The sequence below is a fragment of the Boleophthalmus pectinirostris genome, unplaced genomic scaffold (genome assembly GCF_026225935.1).
Source record: "Boleophthalmus pectinirostris isolate CB_2022bp ecotype Guang Dong unplaced genomic scaffold, ASM2622593v1 HiC_scaffold_18, whole genome shotgun sequence".
Classification (NCBI taxonomy): domain Eukaryota; kingdom Metazoa; phylum Chordata; class Actinopteri; order Gobiiformes; family Gobiidae; genus Boleophthalmus; species Boleophthalmus pectinirostris.
In genome coordinates, this window is record NW_026571133.1 from 3,989,618 (window position 1) to 4,003,686 (window position 14,069).

The following is a 14,069-nucleotide window of genomic DNA, read 5'->3' on the forward strand; positions in this document are numbered from 1 at the left end:
ACATCAAAAATGTATCAGAGCTGCCCACTGGCTACAGATAGACTATAGAGACATTATTTATTTAAAATGTTGTTATTATTTTATATTCTGCTTCTTCTGGATTCAGTGTTTACGCAAAACTATCATTAAACATTTATTTTAATAAGAAAAGGTTTAACGTTACATATCTCAAAAGAAGAGAAAACACGCAGATGTTGTTTAAATTTTTCAATAAATATTAAGTCTTGCCCACGACTTAATCCCAGTTTTTAATTTTGGTTTAGATTATAAGGATTTATGTGGGACAACAGCAGAAAGAAGTTAAAGAGTGAGTGAATCAGTTAAAGAATTTGTATTTTTGGTATTTTTATGTAAAAGGTTGGATTATTTTCCCTTGTGGATCAATAAAGTTTGTCTAAAGTTTGTCTAAGATTCACAAGTTTAATTTATCTTCATACAAACACATACTTTCCCAGTACTTTCTTCCACATAAATAGCTGTTCTTACATGAACTCCCCCACACAGGTGTCCTCTACTCTACTGTATTCTCGTGAGTGCAGTTTGGGCCAGATACATTTTTGCGAGCTTTTGCCACGCCCTCTCTTTAGCTGACTAATCGCTCAGCAGGACACGTCTTTAGTCGACCAGGAATTTCTTTAGTTGACTGTTAACCTGCCTCACGTCATACTGATTTTTGTGTGTCACTCTGAATTAAGTTCTACACATTATCAACCTGTAATGGCTTTCTAAAAAAGATCAGAAAGTGCAGAACATCATGACGATTATTTGAAATCTGATTGGTCAAAGCGTCACAACAGCAGGACAAGTCTGAACTTTAGTTAAATCCAGTTGCGAGAAAAGCACAGACATGTTCCCTGTCCACAAACGCACACAAAACACTCACCTTCTGCAAGTTTTTACACAAACTAAACAGTCTGTAAGAAATGATGTAACAATAACAGAAATATCGTGATGTTATATCGTCAAAGTTCTCACAATAATATCGTGGACCATCACAATATATCGAATTACAAGTGTCTTTGCTTAAATTAAGAGTTATGGTGCAGCAGTGACAGAGAACTACATAGACCATGATCCTTTGCTCCATTTCAGTGCAGACTACAAGAAGAAATAACAGTTCTAAGCACTTTTAAGTTTTAGTTCTTTGGATTAAATCTTAAATCAAGGCATTTTAAGACAAAAAAGTCACATATTCACAGTTTTAGCTGCTTGGCCTCCACAAAATATCGCAATAAATATCGTACCGAGAGATGTATATCGTGAAAATATCGTACCGAGAGATTTGGATATTGTTACATCCCTCATCGTGAGCCTCCCAGTCATATCGTGAGCTTTCCCACGATAGCGCAATAAATATCGTACCGTGAGGTTCATACCGTGACGATATACGATATTGTAAGACTTGGATATCGTTACACCCCTAGTTTGAAGTACTTCTGTTGTGTCACCGTGTTTGTTTTGATTGTTTTGGTCGCTTCATCTTTGGATTTTGCACAAACCTCAACACTGTGCAGGGTTAGTCGACTACCGATACAGACGATAAACAATAACGTATTTTCCGCACTATAGGGCGCATTTAAAAGTCTTTAATTTAATCAAAAAATGACTGTGCGCCTTATAATCCTGAGCGCCTTATATATGAATTTATTGGGGTGTCTTAGTACGACTTTAGTAAACTACAAAGCCGCACCACTTGCAGCATTACGGCTCCCGTAGTCAGGAGCATCGCGGAGTAATACATACTGTGATTCCTTTTAATATCAAAATGCACCTGTCAAGAAACACACTCACAACGCCCAGTTTAAACTCAAGGCTGTTATAAAGTGAAAGTGCGAGCTGCGTGGAAGCAGTGGATGAGAGAAGGAGAACACACATTCACCAAGACAGAGAGACAGCACCGAGCGACTTACGCCACAATCTATCAACGGATCGCGGACGCCCGGGCTAAGGATCAGTATCAACTGTGGTCTGAGCTTTAACCAAGACCAGAATCATCACTGAACTGCCAGGGAACAGTAACCACACTGACTCTGATAATGACGAGAGGGATGCGGACGTGCTGGACGCCGTAATCGCCCAACTGTTTGAACAATCATGAGTTATTGTGAATACACTTAACAATTTAGAGTCTCAGCCAGTATGTTTTTACACGTTACAATTGAGTAAAGTTGAGAGTTATTGTGAACATTTTAAATAAAGTTTGACTGACTTATCTAACTGTTGTGTTTCGTTTAATGCGCCTTATAGTCCGGTGCGGTTTATATGTAAAATAGACCATTCAATAACAGTGCACTTTATAATCCAGAGCACCCTATAGTGTGGAAAATACGGTAATATTTTATGGTTTTATCCCACTGACATAAAAAAAAATATTCTAAATGTACAAAATTGATGGAAAATCATGAACTGCAATAAATAAACAGTAGAATTAAACCCTTTCTTAATTAGTTTGTGTCGTAGAAGTGATTTATTAAACCTTTTACAGCTTAAATGTTACAGAAAATAACCCAAAATTTCCCAGGAAATTGCAAAGAAACACATGATAAAAAATTTTGTGTGCCTACTCGTAAGTAGAGCCCGACCGATATGGATTTTGTTGTGGCCGATATGAAACCGATATAATGGGAGTTGGAGCTGCCGATAGCCGATATAACCACCGATATATTTAGTGATGTAAAAATTCACTGTAAATCTTGAATTGATTAAAAAACTTAGGTTTGGCTCTAGTGGATTCTAAATTGGGTTTATTTAGGCAACATTTATTGTTATTTTGACTCTTTACATCATATTTACAGACAGTAGATTGGCCTAATGGCATTTTTGCATCACATTCTAGCTACTAGTGATGGGTATTCCAGTTTTTTTTTTTTTTTTTGGAGAACCGGCTCTTTTGGCTCGGCTCACTAAAGCAACTGGCTCTTTCGGCTCCCAAGGGACTCGAGATTGTTTTGTTGCAAGCAGGACTAAACCAGAACTGAACCAGGACTGAGTGTCGGGACTCGGTTTCTATCTCTCTCCTGCACTCGAGCCCAAGTTTAGTCCTGGTTTATTCATTTTATGCTGAACTGCAGCCAAATATGCACTTTTTTTTTTATCCTATGCACACGCAGATTTCTGAAAGTTTCGTTTTCAGCCGCTGCTGCTGTCAAACTATGGGTCTACATGCGGCATGAAGAGAAAAAGTGAGAGAAAAAAGAGAAAACACGGCTCCCAATAAGAAGCAGGCTCCTGTTGTTCGCTCTAAGAGCCGCTTCAATCGCGACCGACCCATAACTCCTAGCTAGTAAACTATCGCTATTAGCCTTTAGCCGTAAATGCTGCGCACCGCGGTAGTTAATTATATGCATAAATGTGGATCATTCACACGTCTATTCACAGCTCATTTACATATCAATGCTGGTCCAGTAACAAATATACGACCAATGTAGTCACTTTACAACAGACCAATAGAAAACAGCCTGTTTATGTGTGGGAGCTACAGCAGCTAATTGCTAACAAAACCTAAACTAGCTTCAAAGTCGATGTATTTCCAACACTCACCGCTCACACAGGCTCCTCCTCACATCACAAGTCTGCACTAATAAATGTCCTTTTAATCCAGACTCAAACCGATTGTCCGAAAAAGAAAATAATCTCAATGTTGCGCACGGCTGTGGGTGTAAACAAACACACGCGAGTGAAGTGACGTCACTCTGTGGTGTGTTCAGGGACAGTAGGGACACAGACAAATTACACCGCAGATAAATACTGATGCGGAGCCACATATTAGGACATTTATCTGTCTGTAGATTGGATTAAATGAACAGAATGTAGAGAGTCTAAGCTTTATAACGAGGTATAACATGCCCACGTGAAATATCGGCCCATATCAGCAAGCATATCGGCTGATAGCCAATATGTCTCCAGGTGCCCATATTGGCTGATAATATCGGCCAGCTGATATATCGGTCGGGCTCTACTCGTAAGCAGCCAGGTTTGTTTTGATTTGACGGATCAAGCGAGTTCGTAAACTACTGAAGAAGTGTGTATTCTGGATCTCAGGTTATTTTTTATAAGCTACTTGGAGGAGGTGAAGCTGTCAGTTCCTCAGATCCACAGATACATGTAAATCAGGACCATCTGGACTCTGTATCCTTGGGCCAAAACACACACCTGGAGAGAGAGAGAGAGAGAGAAGGACTCGGCCTCTGAAACAGCCGTAAAGAAAGAACTGACCGGTCACAAACTCGGCTTTCGTTTGAGAAAAACAACTCCCTGTCAGAAGAAATGTGCTACGGTAAAAGTTGGAAGACGGTTTTAAATGTCAAGGTGAAATTCTGAGTTGTTTCAGGTTTAGACACAGTTTACTCCTGGTTTAGACCTGGTTTAGACCTGGTTTAGAACTGGTTTAGACCCGGTTTAGACCCGGTTTAGACCCAGTTTAGACCCGGTTTAGTCCTAATATATTCCTGGTTTCATCCTCATTTAGACCTGGTTTGGGCCCAGTTTAGTCTTGGTTCAGACCCAGTTTAGTCCCGGTTTAGTCTCAAATTAGACCTGGTTTAGTCCAGGTTTATTCCTGGTTTAGTCTTGTTCAGGTCCTGGTTTATTCATTGTTTAGTCCAGTTTGAGCCCTGGTTTAAACCTGGTTTAGACCTGGTTTAGATGGGGTTTATTCCTGGTTTATTTCTGGTTTAGACCTGGTTTAGACGGGGTTTATTCCTGGTTTATTCTTGGTTTTGACCTGGTTTAGACCTAGTTTAGACCTGGTTTAATCCTGGTTTAATCCTGTTCAGGTCCTGGTTCATTCTTTGTTTTGACCTGGTTTAAACCTGGTTTAGACCTGGTTTAATCCTGGTTTAATCCTGTTCAGGTCCTGGTTCATTCTTTGTTTTGACCTGGTTTAAACCTGGTTTAGACCTGGTATAGACCTGGTTTAGATCTGGTTTAGGCCCACTTTATACATGGTTTAGAGACGATTTACTCCTGGTTTAGTCCTTATTTAGACCTTGTTTTGACCTTGTTTTGACCTGGTTTAGACCTGTTATAGACCTGCTTCACTCCTGGTTTTGACTTTGTTTTGACCTGTTTTAGAGCTGCTTTAGACATGGTTTACACCTGTTTTAGTCCTGTTTCAGACCTGGTTTAGACCTGTTTTAGACCTGCTTTAGTCCTGGTTTTGACCTGTTTTAGTCCTCATTTCAACCTGCTTTAGACCTGTTTTCGACCTGTTTTCGACCTGGTTTAGACCTGTTTTAGACCTGTTTTCGATCTGTTTTCGACCTGGTTTAGACCTGGTTTAGACCTGGCTCTTGCTTGTGGTCAGAAAAGCCACTGGCACATACTTGACAGATAAACACAAATAGTAGTAAAATGTCCAGATGCAAAAAGAGCAAACACTGTGGGAATTACTGCTTCATTTAAACTAATGTAAACAGTGAGCGTGGTCGGCTCCCCTCGCTCCCTCCCCTCTGGACCTGCTGACCTGAAGATAATCTAATGTCCCAATTACCTTTAAACAGACACATATACACAACAGTCATCAGCAAGTGTACGCTCCGACCATTATTTCCTGTTTTTGAGCTTTGGAGTGACTCATTGTGGTGTCAAGTTCTTGGAGCTGGAGATGGAAAAGCACAACTCAGTGATCAAGAAAAACGTGACAAGAAAGTGGAGTCTAATTTATATATGCCACATCATTAAAGGTGCATTGTGCAACTTTTCTGGAGGAGAGGAGGGTCCGTCAAACGCTTTTCGCCATGGAAATGTTATTGCTTTGTCTGGAATGTTACACAGTATGGCATTAAACCTTTCGATCTTCATGGAGAGGCGACCCCGATCCCAGTCAGATTTGGGGGTTTTTTTCGGTATTTTTGAGCTATAAATATGAATAATATAAATTGAATAAATGTAAAGTAGAGCTGTTTAATGTCATACTGTGGAATATTTTAGGCCAGGCAAAGCAATGACATCGCCATAGAAACAAGCAGGTGACGCCCTCCACCGAAAAAGTCGCAGTGCACCTTTACTTCATATCTGTTTTGCCTTGTACGTAATGTATATTGTGATACACGCTGGCGTAGGCCTGTAACGATAATCAAAAAAATCAAATAATCGTATGATAACTTTTAACAAGCTTGATAACTTAATAAATTCTATTTGCAGCTTGTTTGTTTTCTTCGTCTCTCTCTCGCTCTCAAAGAGACTGAATGTTAGAAGGCTTCTCCTCTCGTTTAACAAGCGGAATGACACTTGAACCAACGTGCTCTGTGTTTATCAGCACAGCGGATGCGCGCGCAGCCTGAGTGCAGAAAGCACCGCTGTCTGTGCGGCTAAACATGAAGCCGCAACACAAGCGCCGCTGTCAGAACCAAAACAGTTCATCGCCGAGTGCCAAAACAAGTCACGATGCCGAATCAACACTAGTGAGCGGGACACGTCTCAAAAGCCACATGTCAAATGCAGCGAGCGAAACGCAAACGAAGAGAAGAACTGTCTCAAACCTCAACAGCCGATAAACCCAAACCTGAGCGACACAACTAGCCCCGCCCCCAAGAGAACTGAAATCCACTGAAATCCCACAAGACACCGACACGACACCAGACAGGACAGAGGCTCCCTCATAGTGAAACAGGATCCTGTGTCGTGGGTCAATACGAACATTTAAATGACCAAAATGACGAGGCTCACAGCAGCAGCCACAGAGAAAGGAGACAATATTCCAATGTAAGTCAGTAACTAAAATCACTTTTAAGGGCAATTTTGTTACAGAGACTTAATAATCCATTTTATTTAATGCGTTGGTTGTATTTGGTTCAGCAGTGGTTTATTCAAGTGCATTTTTGTTAACAAGTCCTCGCTGTAACCAGACTACATTAGGATATTCTTATGTTAACAATTCTGTTTTATTTAGGCCTGTTGTTTTTGTTTGTCTTACATTTCCTGTGTTAAATGTTCTTTAAAAAGTAAGGTTTATTGATCATTGAGAGGATGTATTTGCATTTTTATTCCATGGTCATTATAATAGTTGAAATTGGTCTCAAAATGTCAATATTATTGTTTATCGCAATACATTTTTGGTGAATTAATCATCCAGCAAAATCTGTTATCATTACAGGCCTACGCTGACAGTGTTCTACATTTATGTCTACGGCAGAATGTTCAGCAATTACCATGGAGACACAAGTACACACCGCCCCCAGTTTGATGTCAATATAACAGGACTATTTGAGGTCTAATCCAGGGCTAAACCAGGTCTAAAAGTGGACTAAAACTTTTCTGCTGTAGTTCTTAACAAGAAATTATCAAAAAAAAAAAAAAAAAAGAGGACGAAAAGAGCTAGCCTGATTCATCTGCAGGTTTCACTTCGTGGAAACCGTCTGACCTCGGAGCATTAGGATTCGTTCGCTCGACAGTAGGCAGGTACTTTTTTATTTAACCAATCGCTGCTGTTTGGTCGTGACGTTTGTAATGCGCCAAATCCCGTAGTAAAAAAAGGCAATAACGTCTTTCCCCTTGATAAAATTCACCAAACATTCTCTTTGTTCCGGCTTTAAATCCTCGATCTCTGGAATCGTTGCCAACACAGAATGTCTGTCTTCGTCTACATCCATCTCGACGCTTTGTTTACTGTTGTGCTGTTCCACAAAATGGACCCAGACAGACGCTTGAGTTTGACGTCATGGCTTCACAGCTCTTCACTGATTGGTCGGTGCGCGTCTTCGACTTCCGTGGTTCTTGCAAATCGTCTAGTGTATTCCGATTCCTGACCTAGTCGCTGGAGAGAAATGAAATTGAGCGGAGGCACTGGCAAGAAAAGACAACCTGTACGTACAACCTGAAGCAGCGTGCGCACGATAGTTTGAGAAACACCAATTTAAATCTTCAGAAAAGCTTGGTTTTCCCAGTTGCCGTTTGTCCTTGTTAGAGATGGGATAAAAAAAAACAAAAAACAGTAATATCATGAACTAAAATCACCAGAATGTGCAGAAAAAAGCTGCTTATCCATCGTGTTCTCTTCTAGATCATTCTTGTTTTCACATATAACAAAATACAAAACTATAACCTATTCAGCCTATTCGTAATATTATTCAAATTATAGTTAGTCACACCAATATAATGTTTTAAAAGGTGCATTGTGTGACTTTTCTTTGGCAATAACGTTTCACAGTGTGGCATTAAACCTTTCTATCTTCACGGAAACCAAACCAGACCAAGTTACAGGTCAGATCTGTGGAGAGGCGACCCCGCTCACCGTCAGAATGTTTGTTTTTCTAGGTATTTTTGAGCTGTAAAACCACCCGTAGTTGAATAAATGTAAAGTGGAGCTGTTTAACGTCACACTGTGGAACATTCCAGGCAGAGAAATGACGTAATGCGCCTTTAAACGGTCAGCAGCTTTAATAATTATCGTGATATAATTGTTAATCGCAATTATTTTGGCCAAACCTCAGCGCCTGACGGGTCCAGTCATATGTTTGCGTGACACTGGGCTGAATGTGAAAATGTTTTTTTCCACTCTCCAGAAGTATTCAGATAAACAACAGCCTAATCAATGGTCTGTCCCATGATACGGTTGGCTCCAAGTCATTGTGGTAAAAAGTTTCCAGATTTTTTTTTTTTTTTTTTCAACGGGAACAGTTAAAAGGTCCTATATTACGCAAAACTGACTCTTGTGAGCTTTCAGTCGTGTTAGAATGCTGTTACCTCTTCAAAAACGTGGAGTTTTGTCTTGTTTCGTTCACACTTTTTTGAGTAATCCTTTATTATTAGTCTCAAAATGCTCCTAGTGATGTCATGAATTTGTAGTTTTCAAGTTAAGAGCTACCTTTCATCTTTTGGCAATTCCAGCGCTGAAATTATCCGAATGATTCTAGCGAAGGTGCGTGGAGTTTAAAAACACAGTGGAGCACTTTCTGTATTACCAGGTGACGTCACAAAGTGGTTTTCAGTTTATGAGAAGAACTCAGCCTAAATCTGCAGAGTTTGTGCGTTAAACATGTGTGAATGAAACAAAACACATCTCAGGTCTGTTTGTGATTATAAAAGATCAGAAAATTGGTTTTGAGTTTTTTTCGTGAAACGCCCAAACTTTTAAAAACACATGATTTATTGTATTTGAACGATACTAAAACAGTGGGGCGCCAGTTGCAAAAACTGTTGTTGTGTCCTTGGGAAAGACACTTCACCCACACTGCCTAGTATGAAAGTGTGTGTGTGTGTGTGTGTGTGTGTGTGTGCGTGTGTGTGTGTGTGTGCGTGTGTGCGTGTGTGTGTGTGTGTGTGTGTGCGTGAGTGTGTGTGCGTGTGGGCGTGTGTGTGTGTGTGTGGGCGTGTGTGTGTATGTGTGCGTGTGTGCGTGAGTGATGGTGGTGGTCGGAGGAACTGATGAAGCAGATTGGCTTGGCAGCCACGCTTCAGTCAGTTTGCCCCAGGGCAGCTGTGGCAACAATAGTACAATAGTCTCTATAGTGACTGAATAATGCTCTGTAATGTGCCTTTGTGACAAATGTCTGTGAAAAGAACTATATAAATAAAAAAAACTTTACTTACTTACTACAAAGTCAATAACAAGAATAGACTCGATACTCAATACCGATTCTGATACCACAATGATAACTTCAAAAACACTCTTAGAATGTGATTTTCAACATTAAAATCACAGTACTTTCTTTTCTATTCCCATGTGGTCTTCTGTGTGTCTGTGTCTGTGTCCCTCAAGGTGTTTTCAGGACAGAGAACCGTGCTGGTTCTGGTTCCCGCACCTAATCTTGAACCGACTCATGTGTTCACGTCAGAAATCAGAGCGTTCGGGAACCAAGTAAACTTGTTTTTTCTAAGCGAACCATGACGACACAGAAGACGTCAGCACGTTCATCCAGGTCACATGCGGTAAAATAAATAAACAAAGAGCAATTGAAACTATCACATATTAAATTAAAAATTTTAAGTCTACAAGAACTATTATGTACCGTGTGTTTTGCATGTGTCCGTGTTCGCCTGATAAGATTACATCTTTGTATTCGGCGTCGCTGCCGCCTTCTCCACAGCAGATCGATGTTGTAGCAGAGCTTGGTGCACATAAAGAATGACTTGTATAAGTACAAACGCTCGCTGGTGTTGATGATGTGATCCATGATTGTTATTTCCCTTGTTTTTATTTGGTGGTAAATCCACACCCTCTGTCGACGACGTGTCATGGGTTCATGTAAACAGTATGAACGCGCTTCATTCACCGGTGAGCACTTCAGTTCCCAGTGGAACTGGTGCGGGAACTGGCACCGTTCTGACCGGCCTGAAAACAGCTTCAGTGGTCCAGGTAGGTTCCTTAGTGCTGCATTAGCGCTGGCACAAAGCAAAAAAATCTCGATGGAGAAAAACATTTCATAAATCCTCCACCAGAAAAGTTACAGTGTGTTTTTTTGTTTGTTTTTTAATCATGGTATCAGAATCGGTATTGAGTATCTAGTCTATTCCTTGGTATCAAAACGTAGTTCTCAGTATCGTAACAAAACTATTTTAAAGGACCCATATTACACTATTTTCTGATCTATGTTATAATGTTGTTTCTACATCACAAACATACTGGAGTTGTGTTTTGTTTCATTCACACGTTTCACACTCAAACCTGCATATTAGGCTGAGTTTTCTCAAATGGAAAAAAAAATAAAAAATCTGTTGCACCTTGTGATGTCATGCGGTAATACAGGAAGTGCATTTTCAGTGCGTTTTCAAACTCCAGACACCTTCACTAGAATCATTTGGATTATTTCAGACCTTGAATTGCCATTTTTCACTTAACTAAAGATAGAAGAATATAGAAGATCAGGAGGTGGAGCAGAGCATTTTGAGGTTTGGAGATGACGACTCAAAAATGTGTGAACGAAAACAAAACGCAACTCCAGGTCTGTTTTCGATGAGGTAACAACATTCTAACACGGCTTAAAGCTCAAAAGGAGTCAGCTTTTTGCTTCAAAGAGGCGCAATGACATCAGTTCGAGCGCGGTGCCAATACGAGACAATCGATAAAGCCGTTGGGCGGAGAAGATACAACAGGGCGTAGTAGCGTTGGGTCTTTCCTGTGCTGGACTCAGGTTAGTTTAGGTCACTGCAGGAGAGAAATTCACACGATCACTGTTTAGTAAAAGAGAACCCTGCAGTGTTAAAGGGCTTATATTACGCCAAATTTACTCTTGTGAGGTTAAAACCGTGTTATAATGTTGTTACCTCCTCAAAAACAGACCTGGAGTTTTGTTTTATTCACACGTGTTTGAGTAACTCTTTATTATTTCATCTCTAAAGCTCAAAATGCTCAAAATTGTTCACTAGAGATGGATCATTTCAGTCTTGGGCATTACCTAAATGATTCTAGTGACAGTGTATGGAGTTTAAAAACATAGTGGAGCACTTCCTGTATTGTGAATGGAACAAAACGTAAATCTGAGTATATTTTTGGCGAGTAAACAACATTATAACATAGATCAGAAAACACTGGCCCCTTTAACATTGAACATGTTTCTATCGTAGAGACGTAACAATAACGGAAATATCGTGATATCGTATCGTCACAGTATCGTGGACCAACACAATATATCGAATTACAAGCCTCTTTGCTTAAATTAGGAGTTACGGTGCAAAAAAAGACAGAGGGAACTACATAGACCATGATCCTTTGCTCCATTTCAGCGCAGACGACAAGAAGAAATCAGTTTTAAGCACTTTTAAGTCTTAGTTCTTTGGATTAAATCTTAAATCAAGACATTTTAAGAGAAAAAAGTCGCATTTTCACAGTTTTAGCCTCCACAAAATATCGCAATAAATATCGTAAGTATCGTGAGATGTATATCGTGAAAATATCGTACAGAGAGATTTGGATATTGTTACATCCCTAATCGCAAGCTTTCTTACGATATCGCAATAAATATCGTACTGTGAACAGCTCAGCTCCTGAAAGTTTCAATATGGAACAGCAACATTTGTAAAAGAAAATAATAATAATAATAAGCCTGTGTTTGTATTTTAATTGTGTGGTACAGCCATATTAAAGTTTTGTAATCGTCCATTAGCAGGATCACTTTCTGTATTGTGAATAAAACAAAACGCAACTCTAAGTATATTTTTGGTCAGGAAACAACATTATAACATAGATCAGAAAACACTGGCCCCTTTAATATTGATCATGTTTCTATCGTAGAGACGTAACAATAACGGAAATATCGTGATATCGTATCGTCAAAGTTTTAAAATTACAAGTCTCTTTGCTTAAATTAAGAGTTATGGTGCAAAAAAAGACAGACTTCAGTGCAGACTACAAGAAGAAATAACAGTTCTAAGCACTTTTAAGTCTTAGTTAATTTGGATTAAATCTTAAATCGAGGGATTTTAAGACAAAAAAGTCGTATATTAACAGTACCGTGAGATAGGGGTGTGCAAAAATATTGAAATATCGATATATCGTATCGTGTAATGTGATGATACAGTATCGATATCATGGCCTGCTGTGTCGTTATATTGCCAAGAGTGTGTTTTGGCGTATTTTACTAAATTATTTTGTTACAGCTACAGTTTTGTTGTTTGTTTAGTGGAAGGAAACTCTTTTATGCAACACATTTGACATTTTCACCGTTTTAATGATTAAAATTTGATGATAAAAGTTTGTGTTTAATATTCACTTTGCACAAGAAGTGGTTTAACAAAGACTTTTAGTATCACGCCCATGATTTAGCCATTATTTTTTCTTGAACAGTATCGAATCGATTTGAAATATACCGTATTGAATCGTATAGAATTGAAAGCTCACTGTATCGAGATGTGTATCGTATCGTGGCCTACGTATCATATCGGCAACTTCTGAATGATACCCAGTCTTACCGTGAGATGTATATCGTGTAAATATCGTACAGAGAGATTTGGATCATGTCCCTAATCGTGAGCTTTCCCACGATATCGCAATAAATATCGTACTGTGAGGTTCATATCGTATCGTGAGACTTGGACATCGTTACACCTTTATTCTATAGTCATACTAGGCCTACTAAAAATGATAAACTGTGACATTATACAGTCTAACAAACGTGTCAGCTCTTGTGTTTAATCCAACATGATGCAGTTACATTTGACAAATAAAATATTAGGAAATAGAGAGACTGATGTACAGGTGAAGTCCAGAGTGTCATTGAGTGCAGAAGCTTTAGAGAGGAGCAGGTCACCTCAGCTCAGCTCCTGAAAGTTTCAATAGTGGAACAGCAACGTTTGTGTAGGAAAATAGCCTGTAACAATAACAACAGCCTGTGTATGTGTTTTATTTGTGTGGTATTAAGGCTTTGTAATAGTCCATTAGCAGGATCTCTGTCGCTAAATCTGAAAAGACAATCATGTGAGTGTTGGATGCATAGAGTTATTGTCATATTGTTATAAAGCAGATGTAATGTTATATTGGTACAAACCGGCTCGGTCAGTGATGTGGTGAAATAAAAAAGCCTCGTACTGACAGTTGTCTCCTGGAGAAAAGACACACTGACACAGAGTCGAGCCGGAGCACAAGTCTCCAGCACCAACATACTGTACCAGTGCTAACCACACACTGTATAAAAGACATGATGCTAACGTAGCAGTGACAGGCGTGTACTGTGCACGTGCTATTCCAGCCCTAACACAAACACACGAGCCCGCAGCCTCGCGCCGTGTCATGGAACATGCATGTGCGCGCACGGACGCACGCAGAGCGCACGCAACCGCCGTAAACTTCACTACTCACTGCGGCGGTCCTGGAGCACCGTCCGTGCCCGGGGTAGTGAAAGCTCCGCGTAAAAGGCCAGTCCCCGCGTTATTCTGCGCTGACAGCACCGCGCCAGCCCGCTCCACGGCGCACGGCCCGCGGGACACAAGACACGGCCGCTGTCGGTGCGCGTACCTGGAGTGTGGCCCTGTCCCTCCGCTGTCCGCTCGTCCTGTCCCTCTTTTCCGTCTTCAGTACGCCTCAGTCTCTGGTCTCTCTCTCCACTGGAGGCTTCCCCGCGCTGCTCGGGCGCTCCCGTGACGTCAGTACGGCCGCGCGCGCTCCCGACACGTCCTTCTTCCATCCCTGGGCG

The 14,069-nt window shown here is 40.4% G+C and overlaps 1 protein-coding gene across 1 annotated transcript in view; it reads right to left on the reverse strand.

The window, feature by feature from the left end:
- LOC110165438 (ELKS/Rab6-interacting/CAST family member 1-like) overlaps nucleotides 1-13,967 on the reverse strand; it is a 467,498-nt gene extending 453,531 nt beyond the window's left edge. Inside the window, exon 1 of the mRNA XM_055153860.1 lies at nucleotides 13,736-13,967. The gene's annotated coding sequence lies outside the window, so the exon portion shown is untranslated. The remainder of the gene's footprint in view (nucleotides 1-13,735) is intronic.
- Nucleotides 13,968-14,069: the final 102 nt, after the last annotated feature.